A 15,015-nucleotide genomic window follows, 5' to 3' on the forward strand; every position below is an offset into this window, starting at 1 on the left:
TTTAAAGATGCAAACACGAAAGGGTCAATAGAAGCCCATCGGTTAAAAAAAATACGACGGTGTTACCACACTTTTGCTTGTCTCTCACACGACTGAGACCTGCCGCCATGATCCAGTGGGGATGCCAGTACAGTGGTACCTCGGGTTAAGAACTTAATTTGTTCTGGAGGTCCGTTCTTAACCTGAAACTTTTCTTAACCTGAAGAACCACTTTAGCTAATGGGGCCTCCTGCTGCTGCCACGCCACCGGAGCACGATTTCTGTTCTCATCCTGAAGCAAAGTTCTTAACCCAAGGTAATATTTCTGGGTTAGCGGAATCTGTAACATGAAGCGTCTGTAACCTGAAGCATATGTAACCTGAGGTACCACTGTATTGCATGCAGCTGCCCCATGTGGTGAGGTACTAGAACTGCAGCTTGGTCCATCTTCCTGGCTGGTCATAAAGTCATAGAACTGTAGGTTTTGAAAGTGTTCCAATCCCACCATTGGACCCTCCTGGACAGGACGTGGGATAAAGGGCAACTTGTTTCTCCTTGGTTCTGTTGGCCAACAACCATCTTAATGGATCAAATGTGGTTCAGTGGCTTCCTCAATTCTAATTCCTTGTTATTGGACTGCCACCAGGTTGGGGAGACCTGGATAAAAGACTGTAGCCCTTTCTATATTACCACAGGGGGACAGGAACCCCAGTTCTTCATTCTAGCATTGTTCGGAAGCAGGAAGTACATTGCCACAGCTAACACATACCACACAAGTAACCAGGAAAAAATGGGACCTCCAATATGTGGTGTGGCCTGGGGTTCAAAACTCCCTCCCACTCCACTGTAGGGCTGGGTGATATATCAATATATCGTCCAAATCCAGTTTGAAGTCCATGTCGTGATATCGGTTTCATAATTTTTGACTCGTGAATCATGATGTGTGTGTTGGTGCTGACCTTTATAGCCCTAAACAGCCTCGGCTCAGTATAGCTGAAGGACTGTCTCCACCCCCATCATTCAGCCTGGACACTGAGGTCCAGCTCCAAGGGCCTTCTGGCGGTTCCCTCACTGCAATAAGTGAGGTTACAGGGAACCAGGCAGAAGGCCTTCTCAGTAGTGGCACCCTCCCATCAGATGTCAAGGAAATAAACAACTATCTGACTTTTAGAAGACATCTGAAGGCAGCCCTGTTTAAGGAAGTTTTTAATGTTTGATGTTTTATCGTGTTTTTAATATTGTGTTGGGGGCCGCCCAGAGTGGTTGGGGAAACCCAGCCAGATGGGTGGGGTATAAATAAATGATGATGATGAATTGTGCTATGCAAAAATCACAATGTGGGAAAAACCGTAAAGCCAGCCGATGCCTCTACATAGCTCCATCCTTATTTCTGACATCATGATACCTCAGTATACAGTGGTACCTCTGGTTCTGTACTTAATTAATTCCGGAGGTCCGTGCTTAACCTGTACCGTTCTTAACCTGAGGTACCACTTTAGCTAATGGGGCCTCCCGCTGCTGCCACCGCCGCCATGACACGATTTCTCTTCTCATCCTGAGGTAAAGTTCTTATCCCGAGGTACTATTTCCGGGTTAGCGGAGTCTGTAACCCAAAGTGTTTGTAACCCGAGGTGTTTGTAACTCGAGGTACCACTGTATCAAGATGCTTAGATGGTGATATATCACAATGTTGAAAACCATATATTGTGCAGCCCTGCTGTTCACCTCTACATAGCTCCATCCTTATTTCAGACATTGTGACATATCAGTATATTGCAATGTTTAGCTGGTGATATATTGCATTGTTGAAAACTATATATCGCCCAGCCCTACACCACTGTCACTGTCCCTCTGGCTCCTCTTCTCAAATGTTGCCAGATCATCATGGGGCCAAACCACAACACAACATGGTGGAATTTAAACTGGACACCATACCCAGCTGCAAGAGTGATTTTCCCCACTGTGAATTGCTTGTTGGGTACTGCACTCAGAGGCAGGGAAATGTGCTGTTTGTTCAGCAATCGCCAGCCATGCTTCTCCATGCGCTGAGCTATTACCCAGCTACTAACTGGCAATAAAGCTGCATTAATAATTAACTTCCACTTCATTAGCATGCAATAACTGCCTAACTTCCCACAGTTCTTTACTACCTCAAGTATACATAGGCTCTGATTATTTACCATGCAAGTGTTGAAATCCTCCTTGCAACTTTGAAAGCACTTAAGGGAAGGTTTGCGTTTCAAACCAGACCCCGTGCTAATCAGTTTGAAATGCTAATCAGTATTCTTCCACAAAGTAAAGGACAAAAGCTCCCCTTCCTAGTCCACTCCACGTATAAAAGACCTTACATTGATTCCCAAAAATGATTAGGAATAACATGAGAAGAGAAACAAGATTTACCAACTATCAAAGAATGGCAGATGAAGATGATGGACTATATGAAATTTGCCGAACTGACTGGGAGACTCCAGAACCAGAGAGAAGAGATGGTGGAAGAAGATTGGAAGAAGTTTAAAGAATATTTGAAAAAATATGTTAATATTTAATTTTTAGAATAGCTTTGGAAGTAGATGTAGGCTGTAGGGTTAGAAGTAGAAGATAATGTATTTTAAAATAGTATTATTTGTAAGGGATAAAATGTGAAGATTTTTATGGTAAAAGTAAGTGTGATTTTTTAAAATGGTTAAAAATTATGATATATGCAAATTGCTAAAGATGAGGTAAAATGAAAATCAGATAGGGGGGACTTGGGGAAGCTCACATAACCATGTTTAGAAAAAAATAAGGATAAGACAAGAATTTGTTTGTATTGTTTGTTTTTCTGTTTGTGTTGTTTATTTGTGTTATAAAATGAATAAAAAAAATTGGGGGGGGGGAGGAATAACATGAGAAGAACTAGTGGAACATAAGAAGAGCTCTGCTGGACCAGGTCAAAGGCCACTTTGGGAGACCCTCCAAGCGTCCCTATTTTCCAGGGACAGTCCCAGATTTATAGAAGCCACCCCGGTTTCAGATTTGACCCCAGAATGTCCCGCTTTTCCCTAGGACATGCCTATTTTCATCAGAGAAATATTGGAGGGTATGGAGTGATGCAACCCCTAAGCCAAGGAGATAAGTAACTATACAACCTTTAGATGACATCTGAAGGTAGCCGTGTACAGGGAAGTTTTGAAGTTTGGGGTGTATGTGTGTTTATAGTCAAGTGGCATATACATTTTATGAAATAGATAAATAAAATAAATAACTTGGCACAGCCTCAGCTGCTGAGCTATGATCTTTCTTCTAAAAATAAACTAAAGTTCCAGTCTTCATAATTCTAAATAAAGGTTAGTGTCCATGTTGTTTATGTTGTTATATGTATTGTCTATGCATTGTATATGTCATATGTAAATTGTTGTATAATAAAGGTTATTTTAAAATTTAAATTAAAAAAATAATTCTAAATAAAGGGCAGATTTGAAGAGGAACACTGAGGTGCAGCCCTTCACAATACAAATACAATACACAGTAGGGGTGCTGAGCAACTAAGGTAAGCACTGCATGATATTCTTAACTGTTTTTAATTATCTTATCTGCAAATTGGCTTGAGGCAGTGGTTGAAATTAATAAATCCAAGTTGATAATAAATAATAATAATAATAATAATAATAATAATAATAATAATGTTGAGTTTGCTCCAGGAAGCACCACTATGGGTTTCTTTTCCTAGATGCCCTGCATAAAACATGAAAGTAAATAGGCATGTGCATGAAATTTTAAACACCTGTATACCTACCTCTGGAAAACCTGGGCAAGTTTCCCAGAAGCATGTGTGCACATACACAATATATACTTCCACGCCTGCCAAGAGAGACAGTTCCCACTTTTCTAAAGGTCAAATAAGACGTGATGAGGGAGGGCAAGCCATGTTCGTCTTTCATATACCGTATTTTTCGCTCTATAAGACCACAAGACGCACCTAGTTTTTGGAGGAGGAAAACAAGAAAAAAAAAATTCTGAATCTCAGAAACCAGAACAGCAAGAGGGATCGCTACGCAGTGAAAGCAGCAATCCCTCTTGCTGTTCTGGCTTCTGGGATAGCTGTGCAGCCTGCATTCCCTCCATAAGACGCACACACATTTCCCCTTACTTTTTAGGAGGGAAAAAGTGAGTCTTATAGAGCAAAAAATACGGTATATGCCCTTCTGGTGTATAAAGTGGAACATGGGCCCTGAACCCTTTGATGGAGAGGCAAATTGGTAAGGGGAGATGAACTTCCCCTGTGCCTGGTTCCCAGAGCTCTATGACCTCTAGCTCCCCAGCCTGCCTCACCTTTTCACTTAGAAAATTGCTTAGGACAGGGAAAGCCAACACGGTGCCCTCCAGGTATTAATAGAATTGTAGAGTTGGAAGGGACCAGGAAGGTGTTTCTGGATTCCCATCTCCCCTGAGCCCCGCCCAGCAGGGCCAATTATTATGGAAGAGGAGAGCTCCTGCCCAACAGCCTCTAGAGGGCGCCACAGCAGGGCTTGAAAGGTGGGGTACATTTGGTCCCTCTCACTCGCAAGCCCAGTTTAAGGTAAAATAAAGAAAACTTTTTTCTTCAGCTGATCCACAAACAGCAACAAATGGAGTGACAAGCAATCTAGTTACAATGGTAACACTCAATTTCTGCCTTGCATGTGGATGGGCAGTCATGAAAACCATGAACTTGGCTGCTCCGAGACACTGAGACTGGCCCTAATTGGATACACTCTGAAGCAGCAGTGGCGAAACTATGGCATGCGTGCCACACTTGGCACACAGAGCCTTTATTGCTGGCACGCATGCCATTGACCCATCCACACTGTTCCCCCCCCCATTTGTTCTCCCACTCCCCCACCCCTCACGCTACAGCTTGCATCCACTGTTGAAACCCGGAACCATTTTTTTTTTTTTTTTATTGTAGCCGGAGATTTTGTTCAGCAATTGGTCTGTTTTTCAGTTTGCTGCATCAGTGGGCTGTTTCCGATTGGGTGTAGCAGCATTTGTTTTTTAACACTTATTGTGCTGATTTTTTTGGCACTTTGGCGGACGATGAAATCGGTGCTGCGTGTTAGTTCCAGTGAAGGTTCAACAACGTTGGGGAGTCCCCCCCTTTGCGATAAATAAGTGGGTTTTGGTCTGCAGTTTGGGCCATCCTCCAGATGGATTGTTCTTTCGGGATTCATCATGATGTGTCGGCACAAAGCTTACACAAGGGTTAAACTATGTCTGGTCTTTTTGGGGCATTCACTCTGATTTGTTTACAGGGCAGTTATACAACAAGGAGCAATCTTCTGGATTTGTTTGCAGCGTAGGGATGTTGATGAAATTGAGCAAAAAACAGAAATGGGAACTGATGTTGCCACTGTTTGCTTATTTGCCCCATGCCTGGAACAGAAATCAATCCTGTGAATTTGATTGTTTTCAATCCACAAATGATACGTTAACAATATGTAATTGATTACTCACATGCACAAACACAGAGTCACTATTTGCACTGTGTTTCCTTTGCACTGAAATGAACAGTGTGAGCCTGCATAATGCTAACGTCATTAATTAGGTGAAATTTTGCCAGACAGTAAGCTGAATAACATAGTTTTTGTCAGAAGCTGAACTGCAGTGGAACAGAAACAGCATTGTGTGTGAAAGGGGAAAGGGACATTGACGCCTTCTTACAAGATGAATTGCAGGTCATTTACACGTCTTCCTATTAATCAATCATTTCTCCTATACTATTCAATATATTTTCCCCCACCACCTTCTAAACCCTAAAAAGTCTTTGTTTTGTTTTTAAGGCAGATTTGTTGTGAGAGAGTTCTTTAATCCAATTCAGCTGCTAAATTGCTGGTATTTCTTCCCCATAAAGACTGGCAAGCTGGAGGCAACCAAAAACAGGGATGGCACTCTAGGTGATTCTGGACTGCTGCTCCCATTAGCCCTAGTCAGTTGAGAGCTAATGGGAGTTGGAGTCAATGTCTGGAGGCCCAAAGTTTCCCCAGGCCTGGTGTTTTTTAAAAAAATAAAAATAAAATCAGGGCAAGAGTATTGCTCCCACTGTACAGGAGAAGAAGAAAAGTTTCAAATGTTTCCCTCTGAAAAGTGAGATCATTCTGAATATCATAAACATCCCCCCTCCCTCATAATTTACCCTACATCCAGCAGGGAGCCTGGCTTAAAGAATTAAGAACCTGAACTTAATTGGAGAGTGATGAAGGCTGAGAGCAGAGCTTTTCTAAATAATTGAGGCTGCTGCTGCTGCATTCGCCACAGTGACAAAAGCAGCCAAGGAAGAAGTAAGTGGCTCGGCTAATTTGGGCCCAGGGTGCGTGAGTGATGGGATATGCTGAAAGAAGCCATTAAAAAGAAAACACACCCTGCGTGGCAGGCCTAAATTCCCCATGATCGAACATGTGCTAGATCTGCCGGGGCCCTCTCTGCGCTTATAAAAGCCAAGCTGGCAGGGCATATTTATGCTCCTCTAATATGTAAAGCAGCGCCGTTTGCATTTCCAAACGATGCCCATTTCTCTTCCGGCTCCCCAGGCATTCTGCAGTTATGAAAATCTCTGGCATTATAGGAGTGCACCTGCTGCTGTGGGAAAGATGATCTGCAGGAAGGCCAGCTAGAAGCGCAAATTCTGCGCTTCGTAGATCCTCCGAAATGGATCAGATGCTAACAGGTGACCCCAGGGAACAACGGGCTGAGCGCCCCTAGCAAGCCAGTGAGAGGACGGAGCCCCACACCTGCTGCAGGACCGCCATGGGAATTAAATCCAGATGCTGCTGCTTTGGCAGAAATGGGCTTTCGCTGATCAGCTGGACCACAGGTGCTTCTGCTGTGTGCCTCATTCTCCTGCCCTGATTGGCTCTTTAGAGCCAGTGCAGAATGAGCGCCAGTGTGGTGTTGTGGTTAAGACTGCTGGACTAGGACCTGGGAGACCAGGGTTCAAATCCCCACTCAGTCATGAAGCTAGGGACATTAAAAGGCAGCGATTCTGTTCTAACCTGTATTCCTCACAATCCACTGTTTCTGTTCCACTGCCGTTCCGTTTCTTCCAAATACTATGTTACTCATCTCTCTGTCTTTTATTGAACATAGCTTCCATAAATGACATGCAAAACCCAAACCACAGTTTGGCTTCCTCAAAATGCTCCTTTATTTGCCTTGCTGCCAACAAATTTAAGGCAAAGTATGTACGCTGACATTCATTGCAATGCAAAGGAAATGTCAAAACAATGTAGGGAAAATGTAATTACATTTCATTAATTGCATATCATTTGTGGACTTGAAAACAAAACAACAGCTACTATGTGAATGAATACCATCCTAGTCACTTGACTGATTCCCATTCCTGAACACAGCCCAACATACCAAACTGGATTGCAGCCAAATTTCTCCTCCATGCAGATGGGTCTCTTCTTCGTCCGTCTTCTGTCAACTATCTTATTTCTCAGAATGGAATAAGTATTCAGAATGAAATGCATGAAAATGCACCTCCATCTGAACACAGCTGTCCCATTTCCAGTTCAGCCACTTTTTTACTAAGCTGAATTCAACCTGGGGCTCACATACCACTTAAGGACATTTCCTGCCACTTTCCTAAGGGGAACAAAAGGTCCCTATCTTGGGGAAAGGGTCACTAAGGACATAAGAGGCTCCAAGACAGGGATGGAGAAACTGTGGTCCTCCCAGGTAGGTAGGTAGGTAGGTAGGTAGGTAGGTAGGTAGGTAGGTAGGTATAGCTATTGAAAAGGTGCAAGCATCTGGACTGTAAACATTATTCATAGGATTGCTGATGGGAGAGCCCTTCTGCAGAAAGGGCTGGGCAGAGATGGAGTGGCAATACCCACTGTTGACCAGATCCAACAATAACATGGAGCCCCTAATGAAAATATGACCCATGAGCCAGAAAGAGATAGCTCTTACCACTACACCACACTGCCTTTCCAGTTTTGTAAATGCATAGCATGTACTGCCAATTTAAAGCTTGCTTTCTCTCTTTATTTTATTTTTCTTCATTTCCTTTCCTTCCCTGCCATCCTGTATCCTTCACCAATCTTTGGTGTGTTTCCCTTGTATTGTTGCTCGGAATCGTAAACACATGTTTGCAATAACGAAAAAATAAAATAATCATCATCATAACAATGATACCCACAGAATATTTCCAACCACCAACTCGTGAGGTTTCCTAAAGTCTCCAGCTGGTCCAGAGACTTGCGTAGCTCCAGCAGGCTTGAGGACTTCACGGGTCCTCTGCGTCCAAATTTCTGTTGCAACTTGCAATGTCTCAGAGAGCCTTCACTGAAATCCCATGGGAGACACCCTGAATCAACAGCCAAGGTCAACTCTGGAGAAATTCCGAGGCAAGTCTGACTCGAGGGCTGAAGGCACTGTTGAGATGTTCCAACTCCATCCACTAGAGGACAGCAGTGCATTAGTTCAAGCCCATATAAGATGGATTGGTTGGATATTTATGTGTGCTTTGGAGACTTAGGAAATAATGGAGTTTTGTGCCATGTTTAATATTAAAAGTAGAGCATTGTACTTGGGTGGCAGATCTCCAAAGGGGGTGGGGGTGAGTCTAAGCCCTATTCTGCTCCATTCTAACTCTTCCAACGAGCAGCCCTTGGACTGCCAATCATCAATATGGAAGAGATGATTCCTACTTCTTAAAAAAAAACACAAAAAACACTTCATCCCTACCAGCTGCAAGGCAAAACCAAAACCGTGTTTGCTGTCTGTGAGTGGTGTGTAGACGACAAATACTGACTCTCTGCAACCCTCTCTCCCATGTTTTTCCCCTAGGCGTGGTCCTTCAGTCAACAGCTGGGAGATCTTCAGTCAACAGCAGGGGTGGACATTGGTAATCTTTGCCAGTATAGACCCCCTGAGTGTGGCCAGAATTTGGTGCCCCCAAATGAATCTTCTCAGTGATGGCTCTTCTCAATTTTGTCCTTGAGAGTGCTGTGCAGGGGAACCGCCCACACTGCCCCAAATCCAGCCCTGGTTCTCAGGAAGAGCTGAATGGTTATAGCTCCTTGTTGCTTACAGAAGGTCCCAGGGTCAGCATCTCTGAGTAGGGCTGGGAAGTGCAAACATGAACAGCCATCGCCAGTCAGATGGGCTCTCCCATCAGCAATCCTATGAATAGTTTTTACAGTCCAGATGATAGCATGCATGCCACTTTAAAATATACTTTTTAAAAAATGCAGCTAGCCTGCCCAAGGCAGAAGAGGAGGGGATGTTTCTTCAAAAGCTGACCCTCCCTGAGCTTAGCTGGCATACATGCAATTGCACAAGGCAAGCTGCAAAGCTGGGTTCTCCTGGTCAGTGGAGAACCTGCTGTGACCACTTCTCAGTGTGCGATGCCTGTCTCTGTGCATCCGCCATCTGAAAATCACAAAGCTCTTATTCACAACAAGTTTTCCTTACAAGACCTAGCCCATCTGCGATGCCACCTCTCACAACAGTTTGCCTGCAATTCTGATTGAGCATCATAATTTGGGGGTGTTGCCATAGCAGCCTTGACAGTTCCCCTCCCGGCTCTGGATTGCCATCCCATCCCTGGAAAGAAAAGCAGCTGAATTTCTCACCAGACATTCTAGGTTAAAAACCACAGGGGGGGAGGGAATTATTACTAGAAGTAACTTTCTCTCCTCCACACCCACAACACAGCACTATCCAAGAATATTTGGGTAATGTCTTCCCTGGTGAACCCCACGGCACCAAGAAGCAGCTCCTGCATACCCATGATCAGGCATTCTTTAACTCACAATACAGTAGCCCACTTTGGATGCTGACCGCAGTAATTCAAGATGTAAAGGTCTTTAGGGAGCAATCCTAAACTCCCAGGAAGAGTGGTAGAAACCATTGGATACAGTGGATCTCTCTCTCTCTCTCTCTCTGGGCTCAAAGACAGAGGTTAGAAGGTTGGAAGCCAACCTGGTGCCACAATTCAAAGCTCTACATCCACAGCTAAATTCCCCCTCAGCATTTGGAGATCTTTGAGGCCACGAAGTAGACATTATGGGGGCATGTGAGGGGCTGATGGGGGGAGAAGAATTTGGATACACCAAATCCAGCCTCTTTCCCACCCCCATCCCCCAAATATTGACCTCTGGAATGAGAGTGGGGAATTATACCAGCCCCAAAATTGGCATGCTGATTTCCTCTCACCCACTGAACCAATGAGGTGTGTGTGTGTGTGTGTGTGTGTGTGTGTGTGTGTGTGTGTGTTTAGCAAGCAAAAAACCAGCGAGCCCTGCAAGGTTTGGAAAGCAGCAATTCTTCCACCACTGAGCCACAGGTAGGTAAAGGTAAAAGTAAGGTAAAGGACCCCTGGACAGTTAAGTCCAGTCAAAAATTGAATATGGGGTGTGGCACTCACTTCCACTTTCAGACTGAGGGAGCCAGCGTTTGTCCACAGCATGACTAAACAGCTTCTGGTGCAAATGGACACCGTGACGCAAGCCAGAGGGCACGGAAATGCCATTTACCTTCCCACCACAGAGGTACTTGTTTATCTGCTCTCTCTGTTTTGCTTTCGAGCTGCTAGGTTGGCAGGACCTGGGACAGAGCAACGGGAGGTCACCCCGTCGCATGGATTCAAACTGCTGACCTTGCAATCGGTAAGCCCAAGAGGCTCAGTGGTTTAGACCACAGTGCCACCTGCGCCATACAGGTAGGCAAAGTGCTCTTGGACTTGAATCCTGCTTGCGAGTGTCCCACAGGCATCTGGTTGGACATAGTGAGAACAGGATGCTGGACTAGATGGGCCTGATCCACTCTTGTTTACTTTACTTTTTAAAATAATAATAATGGAGCACCAGTTCTTGAGGGTTGCTGAGGGGGTTGTTTATGTTTTTAAAAATGTGAAGCTGGCAGGTCAGGGAGAAGACTGTGCTAGAGCTCTCTAGAAAAAGGGAGGTGAAATTGCCAGTCTTGAAAACCTTGTCCCACCCCAACCTATGCACTGAAGTAACACTGTCCCTGCACCAAATAAATTTTTCTTCCTCCCCAAATGCTCAGAGAACCTCTACGGTTTTATAGCAGTGGTTCTGGGTGCTAAGGCTCATCCTCTATTTTGCAGCATGTACTGAAAGCACCCAGCCACCACGTGTCTCAGTTATTAAATTCCAGTATTTCCCCATCATCCCCCTCCTTTCTTAAAGCTGTGCCTGCAGACAAAGCTGGTGGGCGTTCAGAAGCACGTCTGATCCTGTTGAGAATGGTATTGCATGTGCTCTTATTATGCACAACGAACAATGAAGACTTCAATATTCTCTGTAACTCCCCCCCCCCCCCACTTAAGAAGGTTGAAGGCGGTCGGTAAGGAACAGCATGTGAGTCTAACGCATCCTAAAATTAAACATCTTCATTGTGGTGGTGGGGGAGGGTCTGGCGAAAAGCATGGGGGAAGGGAGGGGGAATAGCTGTGCAAACAAACAAACTAAAAAACATTAGAAGATTGACAAGGAGGTACAAGGTGGCAATTTAGCTGAAGCCAGCAAATCAATCACACTGGCGCACCAGCTGCCAGGTGGGGAGTAAGCTATTGATTCCCTAATAACTAGATCCAGAGAGTCTTGAAGAAAAGGAAAGCAGAATACAAACAGCTCTGCCTATTGCTGTAGCCATCCACAAGCCTGATAAGAAATGCAAGAAGAGCTTTTTGAATCAGGCCAATGGCCCATCTAGTCCAACATCCTGTTCTCACAGTGGCCAACTATGGAAACCCTTATAGGACCCAAGCACAAGAGAACTATCCCTTCCGGTAAAGGTAAAGGGACTCCTGACCATTAGGTCCGATCGTGGCCGACTCTGGGGTTGCGGCGCTCATCTCGCTTTTATTGGCCGAGGGAGCCGGCGTACAGCTTCTGGATCATGTGGCCAGCATGACTAAGCCGCTTCTGGCGAACCAGAGCAGCACACGGAAACACCGTTTACTTTCCCACCTATTTATCTACTTGCACTTTGATGTGCTTTCGAACTGCTAGGTTGACAGGAGCAGGGACCGAGCAATGGGAGCTCACCCCGTGGAAGGGATTCGAACCGCCAACCTTCTGATCAGCAAGTCCTAGGCTCTGTGGTTTAACCCACAGTGCCACCCACGTCCCTTGTATCTCTTCCTGTAGTTTCCAGCAACTGGAGGCATTACTGCATCCAGCTGTAGAGGCAGCTCATAACCTTCATGGCTAGTAGCCTTCAGAAGCTTTCTCCATGAAGTTGTCCAATTGTCTTTCAAAGCCATCCACATCGGTGGCCATCACTGCCTCCTGTTGGAGCAAGTTCCATAGTTCAACCATGGGCTGCATGAAAAAATACTTTTTAAAAAATCTGTCCTGAATCTTCCAATTCTCAGCTACCTGGGCATTCATGAGTTCTTTTTTAAACTTAATTTTATTGAACAAAGATAAAACAACCACATACAATCAGAGAGTCATCTCTGAATAGACCACAGAACCCTATCAAAGTGAGTTCTATTTGTTAAGGGAGGGGGGACGACTTTCCTTTGTCCACATTCTCCATGCCTTGCATAATTTTAAAAGCATCCATCATGTCGCCCCTTACTCAACTTTTCTCTAAACTTGAAAATCCCAAGGGCTGCAGCATTTCCTCATAAGGGTGGCACTCAGTCCTCTTGATCAATTTGGTTGCCCATTTCTGAACCTTTTCCAACTCTACAATATCCCTCTAAAGGATATTGCCCCCCTGATTGTCCCCTTGTAGAGAAGATGTGATGAAAATTGTGCCCAAGGCCCCCAACTGAACCTTGAAGAATGGCTCTCTCATGCTTGCCCCAAGCTTGCTCCCTATTGAGGGGGCTCCCTGCTCTAAATCAGAGGCAGAGAAGCTGCAGCTCCGCCAGTCAGTATGGCCAATAGTTAGGGATGGTGGATGTTGCAGCCCCAAAACAGGGGTAGGCAACCTAAGCTCCATGGGCCGGATGCAGCCCAATCACGTTCTAAATCCGGCCAGTGGGCGGTCTGGGAATCAGCTTGTTTTTACAAGAGTAGAATGTGTCCTTTTATTTAAAATGCATTTCTGGTTTATTTGTGGGGCATAGGAATTCATTCATTTCCCCCCAAAATATATAGTCCAGCCCACCACATGGTCTGAGGGACGGTGGACCGGCCCACGGCTGAAAAAGGTTGCTGACCCCTGCCCCAAAACATCTGAAAGGCCACAGCTTCCCCGGTCCTTTATCTAAATGGTGTGGAAAGCAAGTGAGTCTTGTCCCACTCCAAGGGCAGAGTCTTTTGCACATATTCTGGAAATGCTAAAAATAAATAAATACAGACATTCTGGCTTTTAATTTGCAACACAATGAGATAAGAGGTTACTCATTATCCCTGGACTCCAAGACTTTGCTTTTAGCATTAGAAATAGACTTGGAAATAATAGTTGCAAAAAAAACCTGCCTAGCTAAGAACTGGAGGAAAAGTAAGCCTCCAACAGTAACAGAACAGTTTGATAAAATCTGGTCTATTATAATAGTAATATGACGTAGTTAGAAGAGCATCTAATGAGCGATCAAATAAAGGTTTTCAATGACGGTCACTTTTCATTATGTTCTGGAATGATAAAAATCCAACTTGGGTGGCTTTAATAGAAGATTAGAGAAATTCGTGAAGGTTAAGGCTATCAAGGGCTGCTAGCCACGAAGGCAATGCTCTGTTCTCCATGGTCAAAGGTATGAAAGGTTCTGATTCCCAGTTGCTGGAAGCTGCAGGAGACGAGAGGGCTGTTTCACTCAGGTCCTGCTTGGGAGCTTCCGACAGGTATCTGGTTGGCCACTGTGAGAACAGGGTGTTAGACTAGATGGGCCACTGGCCTGACTCAACAGGCTCTTCTTATTTTCTTATAGCATACATCTGTGTAATGGTTTTTGCACTATTGTAAACACATCTCAGCCGTACAGAGTTTCTGAGACTAATAATTGTTTGGATGAAATTCAATGGAATCGATTAATGATAATAATAACAATTGGTCACGATACAGTTGCTGAAATGGTGCCATTTCCAAAACACCAATCTATATTGCACTGAGCTGAAAATTCATGCAATTTATTTCCTACAGCAAATTGTAATATTCAAGGAAATAGAAGCTATCTTCTATCACTATCTTCTGGACAATAATTAGCTACACATAACTCTATAGATACGGCTAATGTCGTTTTGTTTTGTTTTTTTGCCACTGATTGATTGTACCTTAAGACATAGTGAGGGGGTGTCTTTGGTTCAGGGGAGGGGCACCATTTTGCAAAAAGCTACACATTTTGGCTTAGGCCTAATAACCACTACCACTTGAGAGTCTTCAAACCATGTGCTGCATTAATTCCAACCACTCTCTCAGCCATATAGGAAGCTGCCTTATACCATGCTGGATCAATTCTGGCTCAGAATTGTTACTGTAACCGACAGCAGCTCTCCAAGGTCTCAAGCAAATGCATTTTCTGTCTGATGCACTCTAATCCTCTCACCTGGAAATGCATGGGCTTTAGCGCACACAGAGCACGTCAAATTTCTTTCCTATTTAGAGCCAAACCATGGCTTGTTGTGACAAACCTGGCAAACTATGATTTGTACAAAACATACCATATTGCCTTTTGACCAATGTGGGACCCAGCTAAAGTCCACTTTTGAGGGGTGGTATATGGTTTGTGCAAGCACAGTTTGCCCGAATGTGGTAGCAAAGTGTGGTTTGCCACTAAATAGGCAATGAGGGTGGAAAATCAACTTGCAGAAAGGAAAGCAAGGAGCTCATAACCACAGCAGTCATTCTTGTAGTGCAGAAATTTGGGTTGGCGTTGCATGAATGAACCCAGTGTGGGCACATCTCAAAAAGGCTACAGAACTCATCCTGGCTTCCCAGAATGATGCCTGTTGGGACTTGTAGGTTGGAAGACATGGAGGCCAATATTAGGCAGTGACAACTCATTCTAGCCCCCACCTTCCTCTAACCTGCCAAGCCCTACAAAGGCAACATTGAGACTAAGGAGGAGGAGCGGAAGCCAACAGTCACTGCAACTCC

At 44.6% G+C, this 15,015-nt stretch overlaps 1 protein-coding gene across 10 annotated transcripts in view; it reads right to left on the minus strand.

Annotated features, from left to right (window-relative positions):
* The window catches only part of PTPRU (protein tyrosine phosphatase receptor type U), a 372,040-nt gene that overhangs the window by 275,621 nt on the left and 81,404 nt on the right, over nt 1–15,015 (minus strand). The gene's annotated exons all lie outside the window — the stretch shown is intronic.

Source organism: Podarcis raffonei, chromosome 8 (assembly GCF_027172205.1).
Source record: "Podarcis raffonei isolate rPodRaf1 chromosome 8, rPodRaf1.pri, whole genome shotgun sequence".
Taxonomy (NCBI): domain Eukaryota; kingdom Metazoa; phylum Chordata; class Lepidosauria; order Squamata; family Lacertidae; genus Podarcis; species Podarcis raffonei.